The sequence below is a fragment of the Marmota flaviventris genome, chromosome 16 (genome assembly GCF_047511675.1).
Source record: "Marmota flaviventris isolate mMarFla1 chromosome 16, mMarFla1.hap1, whole genome shotgun sequence".
In the NCBI taxonomy this organism is placed as follows: domain Eukaryota; kingdom Metazoa; phylum Chordata; class Mammalia; order Rodentia; family Sciuridae; genus Marmota; species Marmota flaviventris.
The window spans coordinates 49,972,016-49,998,442 of NC_092513.1; the positions used below are offsets into that span (position 1 = coordinate 49,972,016).

At 42.0% G+C, this 26,427-nt stretch overlaps 1 pseudogene; it reads left to right on the plus strand.

Annotated features, from left to right (window-relative positions):
• Nucleotides 1–25,836, plus strand: part of LOC114098710 (complement component 1 Q subcomponent-binding protein, mitochondrial-like) — a 47,808-nt pseudogene extending 21,972 nt beyond the window's left edge.
• Nucleotides 25,837–26,427: the final 591 nt, after the last annotated feature.

Genomic DNA, 26,427 nt, shown 5'->3' on the forward strand with positions numbered 1-26,427 from the left:
CAGACATGGGATACTGGAAGATGGATTGAATTGATTGATCCGAGCCCAGCTTTGTATGGCCTCTTGAAAAGCCCACTGTTACCTGGGCAGTTAGAATCACAGCCTCTGAGATAGGAGTCCATAGTATATTTTCCTTTGCTAGCAAAGTAACAAAAACTTTTTTTGTTTGTTTGTTTTTTCAAAACCTTGTCCTCGGGGCTAGGGTTGTGGCTCAGTGGTAGAGAGCTTGACTTGCACACATGAGTCTCTGGGTTCGATCCTCAGCATCATGTAAAAATAAATAAATAAATAAAAATATTAAAAAACAAAACAAACAAACAAACCAAAAACCTTGTCCTCATTGTTAGACTGGTACTAGGGACAAGGATGAAGTTTTTGATATTATTATGGAGTGGTTTTCTGGAAAGTGAGGACAAGGACAGACTTGTAGGTGCTACTTCAGGGATCTGAAACAGGATGAAGCACATATTGTCTCAGTCTTCCAAACAGACAATCTAGGTTAGATAAATTTAGGGTTCATAAGTCGCACATTGCCAGTTTTTAGATGAGCACTCCTTAATTAATATGCCTATGTGCACAGCTGAGCAGTATCACAAAATTTAAGGTAACAAAGTGGGCAGACACAAAATGAAGGCAGAGATGCCAAGATTTATCCTGCTTTTAATTGCCCACTGAGCATCTGCAGGCCTAAGTGAAGAGTCACTGCTTTTAGCCAAGGCAGCTTCTCGAAGGTTCTATTATACCTTTCTTAGCATCTCATTGTAGATGAAATTTGCATTTACCAATGATGAATACTGTTAGCACCTTTTCATGTATTTATTGCCATCTGTATGTTTGGAAGTGTCTGTTTTTTAGCTATTTTTAAAAATTAGTTTGTTGGGTTAACTCTTCATTGTTGTGACAAAATACCTGAGAAAGTTTCCATAAAGGAGGAAAGATTTATTTTTGCTCATGGTTTCGGAGGATTCAGTCAATTGTTGGCTGGCTCCATTGAATACCAGAGGATTCAGGATGTGGCAGAGAAAAGTGCTCAGCTCATGGCAGCTGGGAAACAGAGAGCAAGGAAGGGACCAGGGGCAAGATATATCCGTCCAGTGCACACACCCAGTGACTTACTTGCCCCAACTAGGCCCCACCTACTACAGTTTCCACCACGTCTCAGTAATGTCCTCAAATTATGAGTCTGTAATGGATTAATCCACTGATGAGATCAGAGCCCTCATGATCCAGTGACTTTCTAAAAGAACCCACCTCTGAACACTGCTGCATTGGGGACCAAGCCTTCAATCAACATGTGAACCTTTGGGGGGACATTCCGGGTCCCAACCATAACAGTTGTCTTCTTACGGATCTGTAAAAAGTATTGTGTCTGACACATATTTTGCAAAAACTCTTCCCCCTGGCTTGCCCTTTCCTTAATTGCCCTTTTAAAATTTATTTTTTAGTTTTAGGTGGACACAATATCTTTATTTTACATTTATGTGGTGCTGAGGATCAAACCCAGTGCCTCGTGCATGCTAGGCAAGTACTCTACAACTGAGCCACAACCCCAGCCCTCCTTAATTGTCTTTTAAATGCAATTTTTTGAGGTTGATTAAGTGCAGGTTTTTTCTTTTATACTCCATGATTTTTTGAATTGTGTATGAAAAATCAGCCATTCAAGGTCATGTTGATGTTCTTCTATGTTTTCTTTTAGGAGATTTATAGATCTAACTCATACATTTAGATCTATGATGAACTCCATGCTAGTTTGGCATATGTTGTGAGGTAAAGTTTGAGAATAATGGTGCTGGGAATCTGGCTAAATGGAACAGTACTTGCTTAGCATACTTGAGGCCTTGGGTTTCATTGCCAGTATAAGAAAGAAAGAAAAAAAGGAAGGAAGGAAGGAAGGAAGGAAGAGTTCAAACCAAAAAACAAAGTTTGTGGATAATTTTGAGTGGCGTATGTCCTTCTTATTGTTCTGGTGACATTTGTTGGGAACACAATCCCTTTCCTCATTGAACTAACTTGACATTTATGTTGAAATCAGTTGTCCACTTCTGTGCCTGTCTAATTCTGACTTCTTCTTCTTTGTTGTTGTTCTATTGATTGTTTATACAAATATTATATTGTTTGCTGAGGTTTTCTTAAAATATATACTTTTAGTTGTTGATGGACCTTTATTTTATTGATTTATATGCAGTGCTGAGAATCGAACCTAGGGCTTCACACGTTAGGCAAGCACTCTACCACTGAGCCACAACCCCAGCTCCATTTGCTGAGTTTTGTTACAAGGCTGGAACCAGATAGTGATAGTGTTCCAAATCTGTTCTTTTCTAAAGTGAATTTTGACTCCTGTTTTAAGCAGCAGGGCTTTACAATCAACTCTTCAATGTCTACAAGAAGCCTTCTGGTATGATGACAGGGATTATAAGTTAATTCGTGTCAGTGTGAGAGACGATTGAGATTAATAACCTCATGCATAGCTCTCCACTTATCGAGGTCTTCATTTCTCTCAGCAAAATTCTGTGTATGTGGGTTTTAGTACATGAGCTTTAAGTAATTTGTGTCAAAAGTTTATTGACAGTTCATCACATTCTCCATAAAGTATTTTGATGGCTTGTCCAACTTACCCATAGTACTTACAATTTTTTAATGTAGATGGTATAATTTTAAATTGTTCATTTCTGACTATTCATTACTAATGCATATTGATCAAATTGATTTGTTAAAGTTTATTTTTACAATGATGCAAAATTTCAGTTTTACTGTGTTATATGTTCCTGCTGAGAGCCATTGCCAAGTAGGAATGACGCATGGCAATTTCCTTGTCAGCCTACCCAATGTTGCTTAGAGGGAGGACTCTCCATTGTGGAAATGGGCTTGCCTTGGACCCAGGTCATTTGCAGTGACATTGCATGAATGTTTGAGAAAGGTGACCCTGCTCAAGGACCAGGGTGGATCTGGGTTTAGGGAGGATCCTGCTGGATTAGGGTGGGTCAAGGTTTAGGGTGTATCCTGCTGGGAATAGGGCGTATCCTGCTGCCTCAGGCGCCCGCCTGCTCCTGGAGTTCCTGTTGAGTTCTCGCGGGATTCAGAGAGTATTTGGGATGCAGAGCCCGGTGGAGGAAAAGGATTTTCCCCAGTACGTGCGTGTAGAGTGCCGGTGAGAGGTCGGGAATAAAGACTTGCTGTTTGAATCTACAAGGCTGTGAGTGGCTCGTGATTTTGTGCCCAGCCAGACTGCGGCATTTGGTGGCCTGTACGGGGAACGTCTAAAGCTTGGAGGTAAGTGAAATTGCTCGCCCCTGAGGGAAGGCGAGAGAATGGGTGACCATTTCAAAAAACAATGTGTTCTTGTTTTGATTTATTTTGTTTTTGTTTCAAGCTGCCTATCCCTAGAAATTTCTCAGGCAAACTGGAAAAAATGGTTGACTAAAGGTTTGAAGTTTGTCGGCCCTGAGGAAGAGAAAATTGATACAACGATTTTTTATTCTGTTTTTGTTTCATTCAGTTTCGGTTTTGTTTTGTGTTATCTTATTGGGTTGCGTTATCTTTATAGTAGATTAGAAATTAGTAAAAAACAACCCAAAAGAGTGTTAAGTAAATTGTTAGAGGTTCAGACCATGGAGAAAGACATTTTAGATCAAGCAAAAGAGAAGGTCTCTCAAGCTAGTCAGACAGAGGAAGAAAATTTAAAGGAAAAGGGGCTATTAGGAAAAAGGCTACAACAGGAGACTGCTACTAACTCCGTTCTATCACCAGAGGGTGTAATTCAACCAACAACTCCACCTATGGAGATAGCTGAGTGGCCCTCAACCCACGTAGTTGATAAATGGGATCCTGAGACAGGACCTCATGCCCTGTACTTGAGCAGACAGGAGGGCAGCGAATTCACCGTGCTTTAGATTTCAAAACAGTGAAGCAGTTAAAGGAGGCCATAACAACCTATGGTCCCCAAGCACCCCTCACGGTAAGCATGGTCGAATCCATTACCAACTTGGACATGACGCCAGCAGATTGGGCTAGCATGTGTAAATCTGTGCTAAATGGAGGACAATATTTGTTATGGAAGGTTGCCAATGAGGAATTTTGCACAGAGACAGCTAGGCGAAATGCAGCAGCCGGTTACCCTCAAAGAAATCTAGATATGTTGTTAGGAAAAGGACCTTATGAGGGTCAATGGCAACAAATTGAATATGATCCTGCTATATATTCACAAATTGCTGCAGATGCAGTTAGGGCATGGAAGACTTTACAAGGACATGGAGATTTACAAGGTCAGCTATCTAAGGTAATACAGAGAACTAATTAACCTTACGCTGAATTTGTAGATAGGCTTATTCAAACAGCTGTCAGAATTTTTGGGGATACAGAGCAAGCAATGCCATTAATAAAACAACTGGCTTATGACCAAGCAAATCATTACTGCAGAGAGGTTATTAGACCATGGAAACATGAAGATTTAAACACATATATTAAATTATGTAGAGACATTAATGAACAAGGGCAAGTCTTGGCAGCTGCAATACAACAGGCTTTAGATGCCAGGCCAAAAACATGCTACAATTGTGAACAAACAGGACATTTTAAAAGGAATTGCCCCACAGGAAAAGGGTTTAACAAAACTAGGTATCAAAGGAATAGAATACCGGGTATTTGCCCACGATGCCATAGAGGGAGACATTGGGCTAATGAATGCCGTTCTCAAACCACCATAGAGGGTACTCCCTTATCAAAAAAATGGACAAGGACCAGGTATTTACCCACGATATCATGGAGAAAGGCATCAGGCTCCATTGCCAAAAAACGGACTGGGGGGCCCAATGCTCCGGGGCCCACAACCACAAATATACGGGGCAGTGGAGGAACCCAGCAACACCATCAGGATAGTGCCCAGGACACATTGTCCATTAAATCCCTCATCAGACAAACCAGAGGGAGCGCAGGGTTGGACATCTGCGCCTCTGCCAGAGCAGTACTAACTCCAGAGATGGGAGTTCAAATCATTCCCACAGGAGTAAAAGGACCTCTTCCCCAAGGAACAGTAGGCTTATTATTGGGACGCAGTTCTTCTACACTAAAAGGACTTATGATAAGTCCTGGGGTAATTTATCCCGATTATGTAGGTGAAACAAAAATTATATCTAGTTCTCCAAGAGGTATATCAGTAATTTCACCAGGAGATAGAATAGCACATTGTTAATAATACCCAGCCTACATGATAAATTCTCCAGCCGTAGTGTAGAAAGAGGTTCCAGGGGATTAGGCTCCACAGGTGTAGATTGGGCTATGCTGTCTTTAAATTTAGATTCTTGCCCAATGCTAAAACTAAATATTCAAGGACATGAGTTTAATGGGCTACTGGACACAGGTGCTGACCTTAGCATCATATCTCATCAAAAATGGCCAAAACATTGGCCATTACAACAAGCCACTCAAACGCTTCGAGGCCTAGGAGTGGCGACTAATCCCCATAGAAGTGCAATGGTATTAGATTGGAAGGATCCTGAAGGATGTGAAGGAACTACACAGCCATATGTATTGGATCATCTTCCTATAAATTTATGGGGACGAGATGTCCTAGATCAATTAGGTTTGACATTAACAAATAACATCAATCCTAATGCGCCCACTACTATGGCTAGACAAGGTTTTAGGAAAGAAAAAAAAGATGTCCTAGATCAATTAGGTTTGACGTTAACAAATAACATCAATCCTAATGCGCCCACTACTAGGGCTAGACAAGGTTTTAGGAAAGAATTGGTGTATAGCAGCAAATTCAAATAGATTAAGGAATAAATAGACATGAATTGGGTTTTCAGAAGGGGCCACTGAGACAATAAAAAATTACTTGGAAATCAGAAAGACCAGTATGGGTTCCTCAGTGGCCCCTGACTAAAGAAAAGATACAAGTAGCCCATGATCTGGTCAAACAACAATTAGTGGAAGGACATATACAACCTTCCATATCTCCCCATAATACTCCCATTTTTGTCATCAAAAAGAAATCTAGTAAATGGAGATTATTGCAAGATTTAAGAGCTATTAATAATGAGATGGTTATCATGGGACCTGCTCAATCAGGGATTCCTCAATTGTCTGCTTTGCCAAAAACCTGGCATGTTTTAGCTATAGATATTAAAGATTGTTTTTTTTCAATTCCAATTCATCCCGAGGATAGTCCACGTTTTGCATTTACTATCCCTGCACTAAATCATGAAGGTCCTGATCAGAGATATGAATGGAAAGTACTCCCTCAAGGGATGGCTAACAGTCCAACTATGTGTCAAATCTATGTTAACAAAGCAATCCAGCCACTTAGAAATCAAAATCCTGAACTACAAATATTTCACTATATGGATGATGTATTATTAGCACATAAAGATAAAAACACATTGCTGGAATGTTATGCCACACTTACAAACTTATTAAAAAATTATAATCTAGAGATAGCAATAGATAAAGTACAATTAAATTTTCCAATTAATTATTTAGGAGTTCTATTATCCTCAACCATGGTCTGTCCACCAAAAATTCAAATATGAGTAGATCAACTCAAATCACTTAACAACTTTCAAAAGTTATTAGGAGACATAAATTGGATAAGGCCTTATCTAGGCATACCAACAGGAGAGTTGGGACCTTTATTTGATATTCTAAAAGGTCCATCAGATCCAAATTCACCCCGCATATTAACTCCTAAAGCAAGAAAGGCATTAAAAATTATTGAAACATATATGGAAAATATGCATTTGGATAGAATTGATATAAGTTTGCCTTTATTATTTATTGTACTACCAACAAAAAATATTCCTACAGGAGTATTTTGGCAAGAAGGTCCATTATTATGGATACATTTATCTTATTCTCCTAACACTATTCTTACTAGATATCCTGAGGCTGTAGGACAATTAATACTCAAAGGAATAAGAGCAGCGAAGGGAGTGTTTGGAATTTCTCCCAATAAAATTATTACTCCATACACTATGGATCAAATTGATGAGTTAGCTAATGAGTTAAATACTTGGGCAATAATCATGTGTAAATCTAATGTTTCATTTGATAATCACTTACCATCTAATCCTTTTTTGTCTTTTTGGTCTAAGCATCCTGTAGTTTTTCCAAAAATGACAAGAAAAACCCCTATCCTGAATGCTCCAAATATATTCACTGATGGGTCAAATAATGGTACAGCAGCAGTAGTTACCCCTGATCAAACTTTTACATTTTTAGTACCCAAACAATCAACTCAAATGGTAGAGCTTAATGCAGTTTTACAAGCTTTTGTGATGTTTAAAGATTCTGTATTTAATTTATTTTCTGATAGTCAGTATATAGTTAATGCTATAGTATCCCTTGAAGACGCTGGTAGGATTTCTCCTTCCTCTACTGTTTTCTCTTTGTTTTCCACTATTCAAAGTCTAATCTGGGACAGAAAAGATCCATTCTTTATAGGACATATCAGGGCACATACAGGATTGCCTGGAGCCCTTAGTTTGGGCAATGATTTAGCAGATAAAACTACACATGACATACATATTTTCTCTACACTAGAAGAAGCTACAAATTTTCATAAAAGACTCCATGTTAATGCTAATACTTCACAAAAGTGTTTTAAAATAACTAAGGAACAAGCCAGACATATAATAAAACAATGTCAAAATTGTGTGACCTTTTTACCACAAGTTAATCTTGGAGTCAATCCTAGAGGACTGATACCTAACCATATTTGGCAGATGGACGTCACACACTTGCCAGAATTTGGAAAATTAAAATATTTGCATGTTACAGTTGATACTTCTTCTGGTTTTTTGATGGGCTCCCTTCATGCCGGAGAAAAAACTAAAGATGTTATAGCTCATTGCTTACATAATTTTGCCACTGTGGGCATTCCAAAACAGTTAAAAACAGATAATGGTCCTGGCTATACCTCTACCTCTTTTAAACAATTTTGCTCATCATTTGGTATTACTCATATAACAGGAATCCCATACAATCCACAGGGACAAGGCATAGTTGAAAGAGCTCATCAAACTATTAAAACATACTTATTAAAGCAAAAAGAGGGAATTGGAAAGGGGTATATATCACCCAAAGATAAACTTAAAATAACGCTTTTTACTCTAAACTTTTAAAATTTGGATTCATCAGGGCTTAGTGCTGCGGAAAGACATTTGTATCCAAAAAATGTACATAAGCCTAAGGTACTTTGGAAAGATATTCTAACAGGACAATGGAAAGGTCCTGACCCAGTGATTGTCTGGAGTCAGGGTTCTGTTTGTGTGTTTCCACAGGGAGAACAGCAGCCGATTTGGATTCCAGAGAGACTAACCAAAGCAATTTCTACAGACCAAAAAGAAGATGATTTGACTCAAATCCATAACAGCTGATATCCAGAGCTCCAGCTTGGCTATTCTTACATCTGCGACAGTGATTAACCAGGATGCTTTTTTTCAGTATCTATTTTATTATTGCATTTTCCCAGAGGTCGGGAATAAAGACTTGCTGTTTGAATCTACAAGGCTGTGAGTGGCTCGTGATTTTGTGCCCAGCCAGACTGGGGCATGTTCCTATTAAAGTTTCTCTTCTAACCTACATTGTAATGTCATTGATAAAACAATTATTACAGATTTAGGAAACAGACAAGAGGGAAGAGAATTACTTATCATAGTTTTATGGCAGAAAATCTGTGGCTGGACTCAAAGTAGAGGTGTCTCCCACCTATAATAATGACATTTAATAATGACAGTGTTCATCTTAAAAACTGTTTATTTTGAGATAAATGTAAATTCACATGTATTTGTAAGAAATATACCAAAACGGTCTGTACTCAACACCTGGTTTCTCCCAGTAGAAATATCTGGCACAATGGCAGTGTAATATTACAACCAGGAAGTTGACCTTGGAACAGTCCAGTGGTCTTATTCAGATTTTTCCACGTTCCATGATCTGGGGTGTGTGTCTATTGTGCAGTTTCATCACATGTGTTGATGCATGTGCCGGCCCTCACAGTCAGCATGCTGCACAGTATCATAAAGATGCATGTCATGCTGTCTCTTTAGGCCCAGACCACTCTTGCCTTCCTCCCATCAGCCCCTTGCAGCCTTTGTATAATTTTGCCCTTTCAAGCATGTTCTCTTAATCGAACTATACTAGTCTACACAGGTTTTGGAATTGGCTCTTTTTCCTCCACACAATTCTCCACACAAGTTGCTACATGCATCAATAGTTTCTTCCTTCTTGTTGCTCGGTAGTATTCTGTGGTCTGAAGGCACCAGTTTGTTGACTGCTCACACATTAAAGCATTTTGGGGCCGTTTCCAGTTTTAAGGTGCTTTTGAAGAAAACTGTCATACACATTTTGTGTACAGGTGTATTTTGTTTCCTACTGAGTTACTCAGGTTGGTCTCAAACGCCTGGGCTCAACTGACCCTCCCACCCCAGCCTCCTAAGTGCTGAGCTCACAGGCATGTGACATCACACCTTGGTTTGTGCACAGCTTTTTGGGTGAATCTGAATTTTCATTTCTCTGAGATGAATGTCCAAGTATACCACTGCTGGGACCTGTGGGGCTTCCGGTTTAGCTTTCTAAAAAACTGCTATTGCTTTTCTAAGTGCCGTTCCATTTTATATTCCCATCAGTGTATCTAAATGATATGGTTTCTCTGCCTTTTCACCAGGATTCAATCTTGTTGCTGTTTTGTATTTTAGCCCGTTAGGTGTGGATTACTATCTCAGGGAAGTTTTGTTTATGGCTGTTGTTGTTTGTGACACAGGAATTCAACCCAGGGGTGCTCTACCACTGAGCTACATCTCTAGCCCTTTTTATTTATTTTTATTTTGAGACAGTGACTGGTTTAGTTGCCAGCATGGCTTGTGTCATTCTGCCTCTGTCTCCTGAGTAGCCGGGATTATAGGCATGTGCCATCTTGTCTGGCTTTTTTTTTTTTCTCTTTGCCTTTTCATTTTTAGAAGTTCTTTTTTTTTTTTATATATATCCTCAAGCTTCCCATTCCTTCCTTTACTCATGTCTGGTCTACAAACAATCCCATCAAAGGAATTCTGCATTTCTGTTAGTGTTTTCAATGTCTTCTATTTATTTTTGCTTTTTCTTTGAATATCCACATTAATACTTTTATTATCCATCAGTTCATGCATGTTGTCTACTTTTCCTTTAGTGTATTTACTAAATAGATCAGAGGGGTTTTAAATTCCTGGTTTGCTCGTTCTAGCATCCCTGCCATATCTGAGTCTGGTTCTGACACTGCCTCTTCAAGCTAGGTGTGCCTGTCAGGGCTCAGGATAGCCACAGGGACCTACTGGTGAAGGGACTGAGGCACAGAGGAGTGGGGTGAGGGAGGTAGTGTATACTGCAGTGACAATTTCTCAGGCTTTTAGTGACCCCGCGTCACCATGTTTGTCTGTTAAAAGAAGTTCTGCATTTTTCTCTCTCTTAAGTGGGACAGGAAGGACTGAGTGGTTTGAACCTGGGCATTTCCTTCTTCCAGGTTGGTGTCTAACTGATTAAATCCAGTTTGGTGGGGTCTGGTAAAATAGATTTTCTTCCTGTAAGCCTCCTGCAGGAAGGAAAGAATGCTCTCAGATGATTTAAAAGTGGTATTTCCCTTACTCTGCAAGGATCATCTGGGGAGTTCCCTCCACTTTTCAGTGGGAGGACCTGGCAGGCTCCTAGAGATGACCTGCAAAGGTATGAGATCTCCCCCAAGAGTGACAGCCTGGAGGTTTTAACTCTAGGACTCATTATCTTTGAGACTCCATGCATAGAGACTTGGCAGAGATCCTTGCAAACCACATGATCCACTTTTTATCACCAAAGGGACAGGCTCCACTAAAAGGTCAATGAGAAAGAGGATGAGGCAAATATTCAGTAGCTTCATCACAGAGGGGTAAAAGAAAGGGAAATTATAAAGAGTCCAAACTTGCCTAATGATGGACCAGCCTGCATCACAGAAGAGGTGCTCAAGCACAGCAGAACATGATACTCACTGGCCTCGTGCTAGACAAGCCTCTGGGGCACAGGCTTGGACTTCATTCTTGGGAGGGAACACAGGCCAAGGCGCTCCATGCACAGCAGGGCCCAAAGATGAATATATCTAGGACTGCAGGACTCATTCCTTTGAGCAAAGGACAGTGATCAGTTCATGTTCTTCAGTCAACCACCACCCCTAAAGATGTTGTTGTCATGGATGGGAGGGTTCTAACAACACTCTGTTCTACCCCTACTTAACTCTGGTAGCATCAGTTCTGAATTTGATCCCAGTGGATCAAATGTTGCCACCAGGAATCGTCTTGGCTCTCCTGTTCCCTGATAGTGTCCTGCACCGATTGGTTATTGTATGTGGTATTCTTCGTAGCCCTCCAGACCAGACAGAGGGTCTCATTGTCCATAATCTGGTTGCAAGCTATGGTCTAGGTTTGCTGGACTTGGTCACATGGCATCTTACTACCAGATGCAGAAACAAAGGGAGTGAAATGCACTCATGGGCTGGAGCTAGGCTATGTACTCCCACTGTGATCCTGGTGTCACAGAGGCGTGAGGACCCCTCAAACCACATGGATGGGAAAAGGCTGGGTGGGGAGAGGCCTCAAAGGAAAAAGAGGTGACATTGGCCTAAGGTGAGCAGAGAAGGCAGGCAAGAAGCATAGTCACAGATGTACACTGCTTCAGCTGGAGCACCAGAGCCTCCCACTTTGTGAAGGGATAGCTCACCCCCAGGTGGTCCTCCAACTGTGCAGAAGGGTTTCTTCCACCTTCCCATAGCACCTTGCACTTACTGACATAGTGCTGCTTGCCCTTCCAAATATGTCTGGTGATTCCAGCCTGGCTCCTGGCCAGTGTTTGTAACTCTGGATGGTTCTTCCATCTGGCACACACACTTTCCTCCCTACTGCATGCCTCTATCTTTCTCAGAAACCCCAATATGACTGCCTCCCTAAAGCTTTGAGAGGAGCTGGGATGATGAGCCTGGCTGTGCTCTATGGCATTTTGTCCCTGGCTTTTGATATTCTAGTTCCTTCTTTGTGTCCTAGTGACTTGAGCACTCCTCCTATAATCCAGGGAAGAGTCAGGTGTCCATCCATGAAAGGTGGGAAGAGTCTTCTGTGTGGTCTTTTTTTTAATATTTGTTTTTTAGTTTTAGATGGACACAATATCTATATTTTATTTTTTTTTAATGTGGTGCTGAGGATTGAACCCAGTGCCTCATGCATGCCAGGCAAGCATTCTGCCACTTGAGCCTCATCCCGAGCCCGAGTCTCCTGTGTTTTGAGTGGAGTATCAGATGGGCACAGAGCAGATCCTGCCTGGTATCCCTGGGCTAGATTTATCTTGGTGTCTGTGAGAGTCCTGGGCAGATACTCTGCACAGAACAGATCAATAATAAATTTCATTGAATTTAAGACCAATCACTGTTTTCAGGCCATAATCTGGAAGGAAAAGAGAAAAGTGTTTCCTCCTCAGCAGAGAACCCCTTGAACATAATAAACCCTCACTGTTTACTGTACCTGGTCACGGTATCTGGCTGTGTTTCTGTTGAATGCACCTAGTCATAAGTATCTGGCTAATATTTCTGATTGCTCTACCTGGTCATGGAATCTGGATAATGTCTCTGGCTAACGAATTGCATGTTGGTATCTGACTATTGTCTGGTTACTATATTGGGTCACATGGTATCTGGTAACTACGGGGTCCCAGTATCTGCCTGTTGCCTCTGGTTATTGTTCCTGGTCACAGTATCTGGTTGATGACTCTGATTACTGTACTGGTTATCCATATCAAGGTATTGTCTCTGGTTACTGTATCTGGGTCATGTTATCTGGTCCATGTCTCTGGTTACTGAACCGGATCATGGTATCTGGATACTGTCTCTGCTTACTGTACTGGTCCTCAAAGCATCTTTCCTTTAGTTCCAGTGCAAAGCACTTGGCTTCTCTTCGTGGCACTTATCTCTTCACCAACCACACCTTCTTTGGTCTCAACTGTATACCTTTTCTGGTCCACCTGCAAGTTTTTAGAAATATTTCTGCTGTTTTTGCTCCTATCTCTCACTGCCAACCTGGCTAAAGCAGCCAGCAATTCCCACACTAAAGCCTGAATGTGCTCCCATCCTCAATAGTTTCATGGTCCAAATATCCAAGTTTAAACTCTCCTCCGAGTTTCAAGGCAAACCCTTTGATGTGAATCACTAAATAATTTCAAAGACAAGGTATATACTCCCAAGGTATATTGCACAGTGTAAATATTCCCAATTCTAAACGAAGGGAGGGAAACGGTAAGGAGGAATTGTCCAAAAAAACACCTGAACCTTGGCAGGGGAAACATTAATTCCTGTAGCTCTATGTTCAGCATCCGTGTCACAGTGGCATGACATGGGCTCCAAAGGGCATGGGAAACCCTCATCCCTATTTCCCTGAAAGACCACTCTCTTGGGCTGGCTCTGCTCACTTCCTGCAGCTCCCCTTGACAGATACTTCACATTCCAGGCATCTCTAACTCCTTGGGTCTCCATGCAGCTTGAACTTCCCTCTCACTGCTTCTTGAATAGCCTTCTATGGTCTGTCCACAAGGATTCTGACCATGCAATGCACTACCTAGCCTCCAAGGCTTCTTTTCAAATCTTGGTGGAAGCTTGCAAGACCTTGTAAATATAGCTTCCTATAAGCCTCTAAGACAAACACCATGCAAAAGATGCCAGGGCCTTCCACAGGCAGGAGCAATAACCAGGCCCACTAGGAATGTGGCCGAAGTGAACTCCGAGTGCCTGCACAGCTGGACCGTGGGAAAGCAAACCTAGGGAGACAAGTCTGCACACAACCCTGTGCTAACAGGGTGCCCTGAGGATTCTTCTAACACTGTTATTTTTATTTATCTATTTATTTACCTTTACTCTAATTTGTTATATATGACAGCAGAATGCATTACATAACAATGTTCTTTCAAACAAGTTTACATTTTAAACCCTTGTCTGCTTTTTTTAATATTTGTTTTTTAGTTGTAGTTGGACACAATATCTTTATTTTATTTATTTATTTTTATGTGGTGCTGAGGATCTAACCCAGGGCCTCGCATGTGCTAGGCGAGCGCTTTACTGCTGAGCCACAATCCCAGCCCATTGTCTGCTTTTGTTTTTTAGTCTCCTCCAACTATTGCCAAATTCTTTCTGCAAAAATGCTCCAAAGGCTTTGGAACCACCTGATCAGACATAGCCATAACAATGATCCCATTTCCTGGTACCCATTCTCCATGTTAATCAGCTTGTGTTGCTGTGACAAACACTTATGAAAAACAAGTTAAAAGGAAGAAATATTCATTTGGCTCCTGATTTCAGTGCATGGGTTTTGGATCCCATTCCTTGGGCCTCTTATAAGGCAGAACATTATGGCAGGGAACGGGAAGTGCAGGAAAACTAACCATCTTCTGTGGCCGGAAGAATGACTACATTGAAAAACTGGTAAAAATGAGGAAAAAAGAAACATATGTGTATGTATATTGAAAGGACAAAGAAATTGAAATGTAAAGGATAAGGTTTGTAAAGTTTTTAAGTTGCATTCAGAGCCTGAAATTCATGTGGCAGTAAAACAATTCCCGGAACTGCCCATTAGATGTGTGTCGAAATCTCCCCTGACCACCTAGTTGCTTAACAACCCCCTCCCAGAACCCGTGCAGTCCAGCACGTATACACCTCAGGGCTTAAACCAATCAGTTTGAATGTATACCCCTTCTTAGTACTGACCAATCACCCCGACCCGACCTGTTCCCACCAGTGAATGTGCTAATCATGTTTTAGAGTTGTTATTTGATTTTCCCGTGGTATGTGATGATTTGCTAAGGGATGCTATGATGTATGTAAAGTCCCTGCCCTCTCCAAAGAATGTATATAAACTCTGCTTAAGTTGTTCTCGGGGCTCTTTGTTCTCTGCTCCTCTGAAGTGAGCTCTGAGCCCCAGCATGCTGGACCCCCAATAAACCCTTTGCTGTTGCATGAGACAGTCTCTTGGTGGTCTTTTCCTCCGACGTTCGCCCGACCTTTACAATATATGTCCATGAACTGATCAACACAGCAAGAACACACACACACACACACACACACACACGAAAAAAAAAAAAAGATTCTTAAAAATGAAGGAATTGTCTCCATGGAGGAGGTCAAAATAGTTGATGAGAAAGGATGGTCACTGCCTATGCCCAACTGTCCATGCCTGGCTGTCCTTCTTTCCATTTTCTTATTGGACTACTTACTGAGATAGAGAGACAGAGTGAGTGAGTGAGCAAGGGCTGGGGATTGTTACACTCTTCCTCCTTTTGTGTTGCTCCCCAAGGTGAAGCTGGAGTGACCTGAGACTGAAGCTGGTTGACCCAGCTCTCAGCTTCTCTTCTCATCAGCACAGATAGGATGGAATGAGAAGCATTGTCCTTTGGAGTTTGATCTGCATAACAGAAATCCATGCACTCCCAGGGTGGGGCCACTGCAGAGTTCTATGTGGAGAGTTCCTGTGGCAGGGGCTTAGATCTAATCAGGGTTTAGGGCCTTTGTTTTGCAGTAGCTGCTCTGGAGAGATTAGAGCAACACACCCCTAGGGCCCAGCAGTTGCCAATTTCTGTTGGGAGTCTGGATCTCAGGAGTCTCCCAAGAATTCTACTCCTGGGGCAGAGGAGCCAATCCTCCACACACTCTGCTGTCCCTGAGCACAGCCTTCCTAGAGTTTAGTCCCCGAGTTTGTTCACACCCACCTGTTCAAATTCTTGCCCCACTCTAGCTGGTTGCATAAGCCTCCAGACTCAAAGGAAAAGCAAGCTGGACTCCTCTTCACTTTTCTGACTTGAATCCCGCTGAGTACAATCTTCTCTGACCTGTTTCACTCATATTCTGCTAAGTACATTCTAAGCCACAATTTAGGCCCTTGCCAGGACAGCATGGCTGCTGTGATCTTCTGGCTCCCCAGTAGCAGCTGCAGCGTGGCCTCTTCAAGATGGCTCCCCACTCAGCTCTACTGACAGTTGAGAAACACAGCACTTTTCAGACACTAGTTCACAGTGCAGCCTCTGGATACCTAACTAAGTTCAGCTTGCTTTTCTTTTTTAAAAAATTTATTTGTTTGTTTGATTTGTTCTTTTTAGGTATACATGACAGTAGAATGTATTTTGACATATTATAGATACATGGAGTGTACCTTCCCATTCTTTTGGTTGTACATGGTGTGGAGTTACATATGTATTCACATGTGAACATAGGAAAGTAATGTCTGATTCATTCCACTGTCTTTCCTATTCCCATACGCCTCCCTTCCTTTTATTCCCCTTTGTCTAATCCACTGAATTTCTATTCTTCCCTCCCCCGCTTATTGTGAGTTAGCAGCCACATGTCAGAGAGAACATTCAGCCTTTGGTTTGGGGGGATTGGCTTATTTCACTTAGCAGGATAGTCTCCAGTAATATCCATCTACTGGCAAATGCCATAATTTCATTTTTCTTTATGGCTGAGTAATCTTCCATTGTGTACATATATCACATTTTCTTTGTCCATTTATCTGTTGAAGGGTACTGGAAAACCAGCCTCTACCTCAGAGCAAAGCCTGTCCCAGGAAGGGACATGACCTTAGTCCTTGGAAAAACCCACAGAGCACTCCTAAGCACATTCCCACCCTGCTAAGTTATTTATCTACAAATAACAGGAGAGATCTGCTGCGCCAGGTGTCCCTGACTCAGTCAGGCTAGGTGGGGATCCATAGCAGCCCCCTAGCAGCCACCAATCAGCATGAGACAGGGAAATACCTGGAATGCCAGATGACCCTCCCAGTAGTTTATGGTGGTTGATAACGTGTTGAGAAACCATGTAGTTCAGCACGAACACCCCTCTTGGCTTAAACCAATCAGTTCAAATGAATACCCCTTTTGTACTGACCAATCACCCCTACCCAACTTGTTCCCGCCAGTGAATGTACTAATCATGTTTTAAAGTTGTTATTTGATTTTCCCACCGTGTGTGATGATTTGCTAAAAGAGGCTATGATGTATGTGAAGTCCCTGCCTTCTCCAAAGAATGTATAAAACTGCTGCAAACCCTGGGCTCGGGGCCTCTCAGCATCACCAGTTGCTGTGTGTGTGCGCGGAGGACCGAGCTAGCTCGCAATAAACACCTCTTTGCTGTTTACATTGATCTTGGGTCTCTGGTGGTCTTTGGGGGTCCCGAATTCGAGCATAACAGTACCTAGGTTGGTTCCATAGCTTACCTATTTTGAACTGAGCTGCTGTAAACATTGATGTGGCCTCATCGCTATAGTGTGCTGATTTTAAGTCCTTTGGGTATATTGCTGAGGAGTGAGATATCTGGGTCAATGGTGGTTCTATTCCAAGTTTTCTGAGGACTCTCCATATTGCTTTTCAATATGCAATCCACCAGCGGTGTATGAGTGAAACTTTCCTCCAATTTCCTCACCAACATTTATTATTATTTGTATTCTTGATAATTGTGCAGGCTACTTTTCTGATCTCAGTTTTTCTGTACTGAACCTGTTTTTTTTTTTTCTCTTTGGGTTCTCCCTCCCTCTGTGGTGAACCATTACTGCCGCTGTCACAACCGGCTTGGTTCCACTGTACTCTTCATTCTCTATTCAATGCACCCAAATGTCTGAGTCTCTAAGAACCTCTGACTGTTCAATATTGAATTTGAGTGAAATCCCTTTTTCACCCACCTCACCGAGAAGCAGTACTCTTGCTGCCTGAATCCTGAGCCACAGAGCAACTAGGTATGCAGCCTTCCTCTAACCTGCCATTTGAATCTCCTGAAAGTAGATCTTAATGACTCACTGCAGACACACAGGAAAGGTAACTATGTGCAGAGATTGATGTTTCAATCAGTTAGACTGAGTTATGAGTACACTATATGTGATATATACCAAAACAACACATTACACACTTTAAATAAATACAATCTTTAATAAAAATGTAAAAATAAAGTAATACAAATCAAATTAGTGAACATAAAATAGCATACAATTCAAATTGTCAGCATCAATAGTTAGGAACAATAAGTTGTTAGTGTTGGTTGGAAGTTTCTGCAGCAGCTCCAATGCATCATTGCTCCAGAACACACTTTCTAGAAAAATGGACGTTAGACTTTTCAGTGACATTGTAGATATTGAGAAAATCATTTAAAAATTTAATTTTAAGAAGCTGTAGGTGGTTGTAAATGGCAAAGTTAAATATAGGTTGAGGGCTACAAAAATATTTATAAATGCACCTGGTAAATTGTTGTTGCAAATATATTGCAATTCTTCAATAGGGGTTTATATTTAAAAGTCACCCAAGTTCATTACCTCTTCATGTTGCTCTCCCATTAATTTCACACAATATGCCATGTTCATCAGCCAACTTCAACTATAAATTTAACTTAGTCGCAGGAATGAGTGCTTATTATAATCTTTAAATTATGGATGTTTTATAAATGACAAAAGGCTATGATTTTTTTCAATACTAAAAATTTTGAAAAAGGCTATTGTATCTAAAAATGGAAAAAGAAAAATTAATTTTGAAATTTGATGTTTGGTCATACATTCTGAGATTTGTAATCCAAATGAATCTTCTTCCTTCTTTTTCAGGTATTTTTCTACAGTTGAGAAGTTGATTTCAGTGTCAGTAAACTGTGATTTGTTTTGCCCTAAATACTACATTAAGAATATCATTGCTTCATTTTTCTTCAAAGAATTTATTAATCACTTTGATACTTTCATGTGCATTATAGTACATTCAATTTTTGTTCTGATTAGAGGTGCATGCCTATAATCCCAGCAGCTCAGGAGGCTGAAGTAGGAGGATTGTGGTTCAAAGCCACCCTCAGTAACTTAAGAGGCCCTCAGCAGCTAAGTGAGACCCTGTCTCCAAATAAAAAATAAAAAGGGCTGGGGAAGTGGCTCAGTGGTTGAGCTCCCCTGGGTCCAATTCCCAGTACCAAAAAGAAAAGAAAACCTGTTCATGCATCATTTTCTACTTAAAACATGATTCCAAATTATTACCAAGTAAATACAGGTGAAGGTAAATATCTAAAAATGGTATATTTGGCTTACATTCTAGAATGTGTCTTAATTTATATTTTCCAAATGGGTTAATGTGAGAAGTGATGGCACTAAGCTTACTTTCCCAATGATTTTCAACCACAGTTTCCATTGAATTCTTGGCAAATGTGTTCTCTTTTTTTCTTTTTTTTTTTTGTAGTTGTAAATGAATAGAATGCCTTTATTTTATTTGTTTATTTTTATGTGGTACTGACAATTGAATCCAGTGCCTCACGAATGCTAGGCAAGCGCTCTGCCACTGAGCTAAAGCCCCAGCCCAAATGTGTTCTTTTTTTTTTTTAAGTTGTTGATAGATATTTATTTATTTATATGTGGTGCTGAGAATTGAACCCAGGGCCTCACACATGACAGGCAAGTGCTCTCCCACTGAGCCCCAACCCCAACCCCCAAATGTGTTCTTAATACATTTTAATATTTATTGAAAGAGGAGGCTGGGGTTGTGGCTCAGTGGTAGAGCACTTGCCTTGCACATGTGAGGTACTCAGCATCATATAAAAATGAATAAATAAAGATATAAAAAATATTTATTGAAACAGCAAAGTAGCTATATCATTCTAGGATATGAACAAAAAGTTCCATGTCATCAAAAGTGTTTTTTCTGTAGTGTTCACTAGCATGTTTGAAAGTTTGCAAAACAAGGAAGATAGGAAGCCCTAGAATTTTTTTCATAACACATCCAAACAAGTTTTCTACTGAAAATCTAATGATTTAAAATATGAATTTTCATGTTCTGTCACAAAGTTGAATTAGTCTTTTACAAACATTGCCTCCTGAAAGAAACCTTCCAACAGGCTAAATTTCAAGCCTGCTATAAATTCATGCCGAATATAATATAATATTTCTTTTCTGCAAAGAAAAATAAGATGATTCAGTCCATGAGTAGACAGAAAAGTGCATTGGAGTTTGACATTCATGTGGACTATAAACAAAATCATAAAATTAATGTGTGGTGAGGGATTGGCCTTTATGACAATATATAAGGAAATGCACCAATAAGAAATTTGCTCAGATGGCAAATTTGCTCAGATGGTGGTACATGTCTGTAATCCTAGCGGCTGGGGAGGCTGAGACAGGAGGATCGAGAGTTCAAAGCCAGCCTCAGCAAAAGCAAGGCACTAAGCAACTGAGTGAGACCGTGTCTCTAAATAAAATACAAAATAGGGTTGAGGATGTGGCTCAGTGGTCAAGTGCCCCTGAGTTCAATCCCAGGTAACAAAAACAACAAAAAATTTGCTCAAAGGATAAAGTATTTTTCCTGCCTACTGCCCATCTGACTGTCACCTTGAAATGAATATTTATCAAGGGAATCAAATTAAAGCATTCTAAATCTACTTGAGGATTATGTTTAAATATACTTAATGACAAAAACACAAAAGATTACGGGATGGACTGGATTTTTTAATTTATAGAATAAATCACATTCTTCAAAAAGAGTATGTTTGGAGCATGTTTTTGACATCTAATAGTTCTTCTTAAATCAAGATGTGAAGTCAGTGAAATGGAATCTCTGCCCTACTTCTGGGGAACCTTCAATCAGATACTACTTCATATTCATTAGAATTGCAATCATAAACAAAGAGACAAAACAAAACAAAACAAAAACAAATAGTAAATAGATGAGGAGTTATAACCCTTGTGTATTGCTGATGAGGATGTAAAACAACACAGCCACTATGGAAAACAATATGGTGGGTCTTCCAAAAGTGAAACATAAAATTACCATGTGACCCAGAAATTCTACTGCTGGGATATACCCCAAAGAGTTGAAATCAGGGACTCAAAAAGACGTTTGTACGTCAATATTCATGGCAGCATTATTCACCATAGCCAAGAGATAGAAGCAACTCGAATATCCATCTCCAGAAGAATAGATAAACAAAATGTAATGTACATACACAATGGAATATTATTCAGCCTTAAAAAGGAATGAAATTCTGATACATCTTAAATATAAATGAACCTTGAGGGCATCATGCTAAGTGAAATAAGCCAGACAACAAACAGACAGATACTGCATGATTGTATTTATATGAGGTAAACAGAATAGTCCAATTTATGGAGACAAAAGGTAAAACAGGGGTTACCAGGGCCTCAGGGGAGGAGAAATTGTTTTGTAATGGATATAGTTTTAGTTTGGTATATTGAAAACATTCTGGAGATTGTTGTTGGTGGTGTTTGTACAACAGTGTGAATGTACTTAACACCACTGAATTGTATGCTTGAAATGGCTAAAACGGTAAATTTAATGTTATGTATATTTTACCACCCTCCCCCAAATAACAATGTTTCTCAAGGAAAATCTTTAGAAAGAGAAAGTAAATTAGTGGTTGCCTCGATGGGGTGGGAATGGGGACTAATAGTTAATGGGCAGGAGGATTTATCTCATGGGGTGGATGGAAAGTCCTAAAACTGATTTATGTTCATGATTGCACAGCTGGAAATGATATGCAAACTATGCTTCAGCAAATTTGAAAAAAGCCCCAATAGCATATCTAGAAATATTTCTTCGAAAAATCCTACTTCTATAATGCAAATAGGAGTTCCTCAAAAGAGGAGCTGTAGGGTCAAGTGTGTTTGGGAAACGCTGTCCATCTATCTTCCACAGGGGGACTGACCAGCCACATGAGAACATCTAGGTCTGAAAAGACAGGTGGTCAAGAAAGGTGCTCATTCTAACCTCTGTCTATTCCCCCCAGTGCATTTAAGAGGCATCCTTCCCCGCTTCACACAGTTGTTACTTACATCCCTCTGAACTCAGGTTCCACAGAACACGCTTTAGTGAATGCTAATTGGAAGTTCTGTGGAAATCACTTCAGTGGGCAGGCAGCTGCACAGGATCTTTTAAGTTGTTTTTTCTGGATCTCTAAAGTTGTTTACTTGCCATTGCCATCCATGTCACCAGAGGGGATTATTCAGCTCAGCAAGTGCAAAGAAGGCCCCAATGCCACACCTGATGGTGTTTGTCTGCACCATAAAGCCAGGATTACCTGGAACGTGGGTGAGTCACTCTGACCCCTCCACAGGGAGGTGTGGAAAACAGGACACTGTCTTAGCCCCGGGCACACCCAGGCACTGCCTGGCTTCACCACTCATTTCTCTTTCAGTTACATTAAAGCTCTTATTAGGAAAAGACAACTTCTCTTGATAGACTGGTTGGTCTAAGGTAAAATCCTAGATAATGACTTCTAAAGAGTCTTTCAAAGCTCACTGGGAAGTATAAAGCATTTTTCCAACACCCACTGATTGCCAGCCACCACCCTAGATGAGTTCCTATCATCTCATTTAATTCTCTCATGTGGCAGGTGACATTTTGCTCCTTTGAAGGTGGGGAATGTGAGACCCTGAGGTGAAGTAAGCAATGTGCTTGTCACCTTGGGTCACACAGCAAAGTGCAAGTTCAAGTCTGGGTTTGACCTTCCCACAGTTTATGTTGTCTCTATGATATCAAACATTGAAAATCTGGTGAAGTGCAGTCCAAGAAATTATGGCTAGTGGAAAATGAGATGCCACAAGTGGTATCCATAGGGCACGATTTGGCAGAACCTCCCAGGTAGTGATACGTGAATTACATTAACGCCCACACCTCCACTGCATGGTGCACACTGTGACCAGAGGTCAGTAGCCTTAGACACAAAGGCAAGGACAAGGGCAGAGCACACAAGACAGCAGCTGGTGGCCTGTGAGCCAGGATACATCTGAACTAGGGCAAGTCTCCACTCTGAGCTGGGGAGAGGCTGAGGCAACTGCTGGTCTTATCTCTGGGGCTCAGCAACTCACAAGGCTATAATTCACAGAAGAGTCCAGATGCCTGAATGGATGGCAGCACAGACTGATGTCAGCATGTCATGTACACAGGCCAGCAGTGCTTCAGCCAGGCCTGGGGAGGGGAGGGCTTCCTACTCTGTCCCCTAGCCAATCCAGATGCTCTGCAGGTCTATTGAGGCACTATCTGCTGTCCTCCCAGGAGGCCACATTTAAGGTGACCTTAGAGACCCAGGGAGAAATTGTTCTTCCCGTCTCCAGCTGGTAGAGGTGGCTGGGTTGAGAACCATTGTGGCTCCTGCTCAGTCATGGACCTGTGCTGGGACAGGGTCCCTGGGAATGTCCCCAGAGGATCATGCCATTATCACTGTCCTGTGACCCTCCATAAATAATAGAGCCACTAACACATCCCAGGAGCTACTCAGTTAACAGAAACAGGTCTGAGAACTGAAAACGCACAGAGATCAAGCAACATGGCGGAGCCTCAGAGCTGAGTGGGCAGCTGACTCTAGGGCAGAGCAATAGCATGGGCTTTACTTCATCCCCATGTTGGCACAAGAGCCAAGTATGGAGATGAGAAGGCAGTTCTCCCTGTCTTGAGACCTGTCTACCTGCTTTCTCCTTCTGCACTGGCATTTCCCTTGTCACAAGAGTGCTTTCCTTGCATGAGGTCCAGCCACTCCTAGCTGGCTTACCATGTCCTATGGCTGGGGCCTCTTCTTTGGTCTCTTGTCTAAGACCCACATGCAGTGATTGGCACATGGTACAGACATCCATCAGTATCCACAGTGAACTCAGAACCTAAGAAGACCAAAAGTTACAGTCAGAATAGCAGAAGTGATGGTAAGTTGGCAGAGCCAAGGGAACCCTAGGATGGCAGAGAATGAACAATGAGGAGTGGATGGGGTGCAGTTTCTGCCAAGCAAGTCACCAGCTGTCCTGTGCCAAAGTGATGAGCAGGAGGTGATGTCCCTCTTCTAGTGGCATGAATGCTGCACCATTATGAGGTGTCCTGTTTACCTAGGTCACAGCCAGCGATGGGTCATTCATTAGTTCTGTGAACTTAGATAACCCCGAAGCCCTGCACCTGGGAATGAAAGGGTTGTATGGATAGCCATCAGTGTCCTTTCCAGCTCTGTCACTCTGTTATTCGGTGAGTCTAGACAAGACTCTGACTGTATCTTGCTGCACTTCAAAACCAGAGCCTTTCCTGGTGGCTAGAGCATCTGTGAATTAATGTCTTGCATTACCGAGGCCCTGGCTGGCCTAACACAGCCATTTGAAGTAGCAGTTCCTCTTTGCCTTTGTCTCACCTTCCTCTTCTGCCTGTCCCTTTCCTCCTGACAGCCTTCATCCTCCATGAAACTGCAGTGTTCAGGCTGCTTGTTGGCTGTCAGGGACCCCTGATTTCAGACACTCCTCCCCACACCTTCTGTGGACAGGAACTAATGTCAATGTCTCCTCTCCTCTTGCCTCCATTAAAACTCTGACTTCTTGGCATGACAAGGACCAGGCTGACTCTCGAGTGTATGTGTAGAGAACCAAACCACTGACCAGCAAACAACAGAGTATCCCCTCATGAGAAATCGACAAGGAAAAAGAAATCAGGAGAGGAGGTGACAACAGCAAAATTTTAGAAGCTAGGAAGTAGATGGAAAAGGGGTAACAAAGGCCAGAGGGAGCAGAGAACTCTGCTATCATTAGGGGTGCAAAGAAGCAGCAGGGAGCTCTCAGACATTGTTAGTACCAGGACCTTGGGAAACAGGTGCAAGTGGATCCAGGAGCAGCGATGTTTGAAATTGTGCAGGAAAGGATGAGCCCTCCCCATTCCATGAGTTGAGTGACTCTCTCTTCCCAATCTCAGCGGAAAGCTTGCAGACAAATGGAACTAGAGGAAATCTGGACTTGCAGACACCAGGAACAGCTGAACCCAGGGATGTAGTACTAAAGAGAGAGTAAGTAGATGTGAGAAATAGAAAGTCAGGTGGCCGTTTTCAGAATATAGTATTTGCCCTTAGTTGGATCCGATTGTAATTATAGTCCCCTCCCCAATTTTAAAATTAGCCAATGGCATAGATTGTAACCCCAAGCTCCTCCAATCAGGGCAAAGGGCAACACTGTGTTAGGGATTAAAGAAGGTGGACTGCCTGCCCAGGTGGCTTGCTAGCCCTTATGGCAGGAGTTAAATTTGCCTTGCCTATTCACCTCTGAGCACGTGTTTGATTTCTTGCGGTACCTCGATATTTCTAACATAGATGACAGGCTAAGTCTATCTAATTGACAAGAACCCAAGGCCCTAAGGATGCTCACAGCCAAACTGACCTTTCCTGAGATTCTTCTTGAATCCCATGATTCAATCCTTGGGATTCCTGGGAGCCCTTGCTAAGAGAAAATAACCAAATGATGCTGAAGATTGAGGGTCAGTTTCTACTCAAATTCACTTATAAGTATTTCATAAGCTTCGTAAAGGTGAAAGTCATCTCCACACTGATCTCGTTGGATTGGGGCTAGGGATAGTCTGCCTTCGGAGGCGACATCCCGGCCGGTACTGGCATTCCCCACCCTCTCTCCTGCCCCTGCAGGAGGCAGCTCCTGTTTATCTGCAGTGAGGGTCTCCCTGGGCAGACTGCTGGGCAGCGGGTGCTCCCGTGCGCGGGATCTCACCTGCGGTCGGGCTTCTCCGCGGGGCGGACGCGTGCTCCTGCGCACTCCGGACCTGGGGCTCTTTAGGCACCGAGGCGTCGCGATTCCTGGGGGCACTGTCTACGGCTGGGGTAACTCAGGTTCTCCTGCTGCACAAGCGACCTGTGGAGCGAAGCAACCTCGAGGAAGCAGTGGCCTCCGCGAGCATCGGGAGAGGACGTGGAGGGGGCGGCCCCTGCAGGTCAGCCCGCCAGGCGGTGTGGAGGTCTACGTTGAGTCCCGAACCCTACGCCAAGGCCAAGCCCAAGCGTTCCCAGCACCAGCCCACCCAGAGACTGTCGCGCCCTCGCCTTGATTTCAGTTCCCAGAAAAAGCGATTGCCATTTTGTGGTGGTCATGGAAAGAGAGACCCAAAGGTCTGCCCCTGCATGGGATTCGAATTCGGAAAAAAATATTGTCCTACTCCTGTCCCCAGCCTTGGCTGGTCCCTATCCCCGCCCACGAGAGCCGCAGGCAGTCTCCATTCCCCTTGTAAACTAGAACACTAGAAGAATTGAGGTCTTTCAGGTCACTGATAACGTGCCCTTTCATCCCCTGTGCTCAAAGCCGGCCTTTGCATGATGTCCTTAGTATTTTTAGTCTTCTGTCACGCTAATACATTGTGTCAATCTAAGGCAGGGATGTTTCCATGCAGGTGATTTTGACAGCAATCACCACACCAAGCTATTGTGAAGTGTGATAGGACGGATAATACATAAGCCAGTTCTTGACACAGTCTTACAAGAAAACATGTGAGACCATCAGTAAGAGGCATTTTAATTCACACACTAAAAATATTTTGTGTTTGGTTGACATCTTTCAAAATGCTGAATGAGATAGTAGCATTTATCATTTTATAGATATTTATCAATGTACTCATAAAAATCCCCATAGGAAGGAGGAGGGT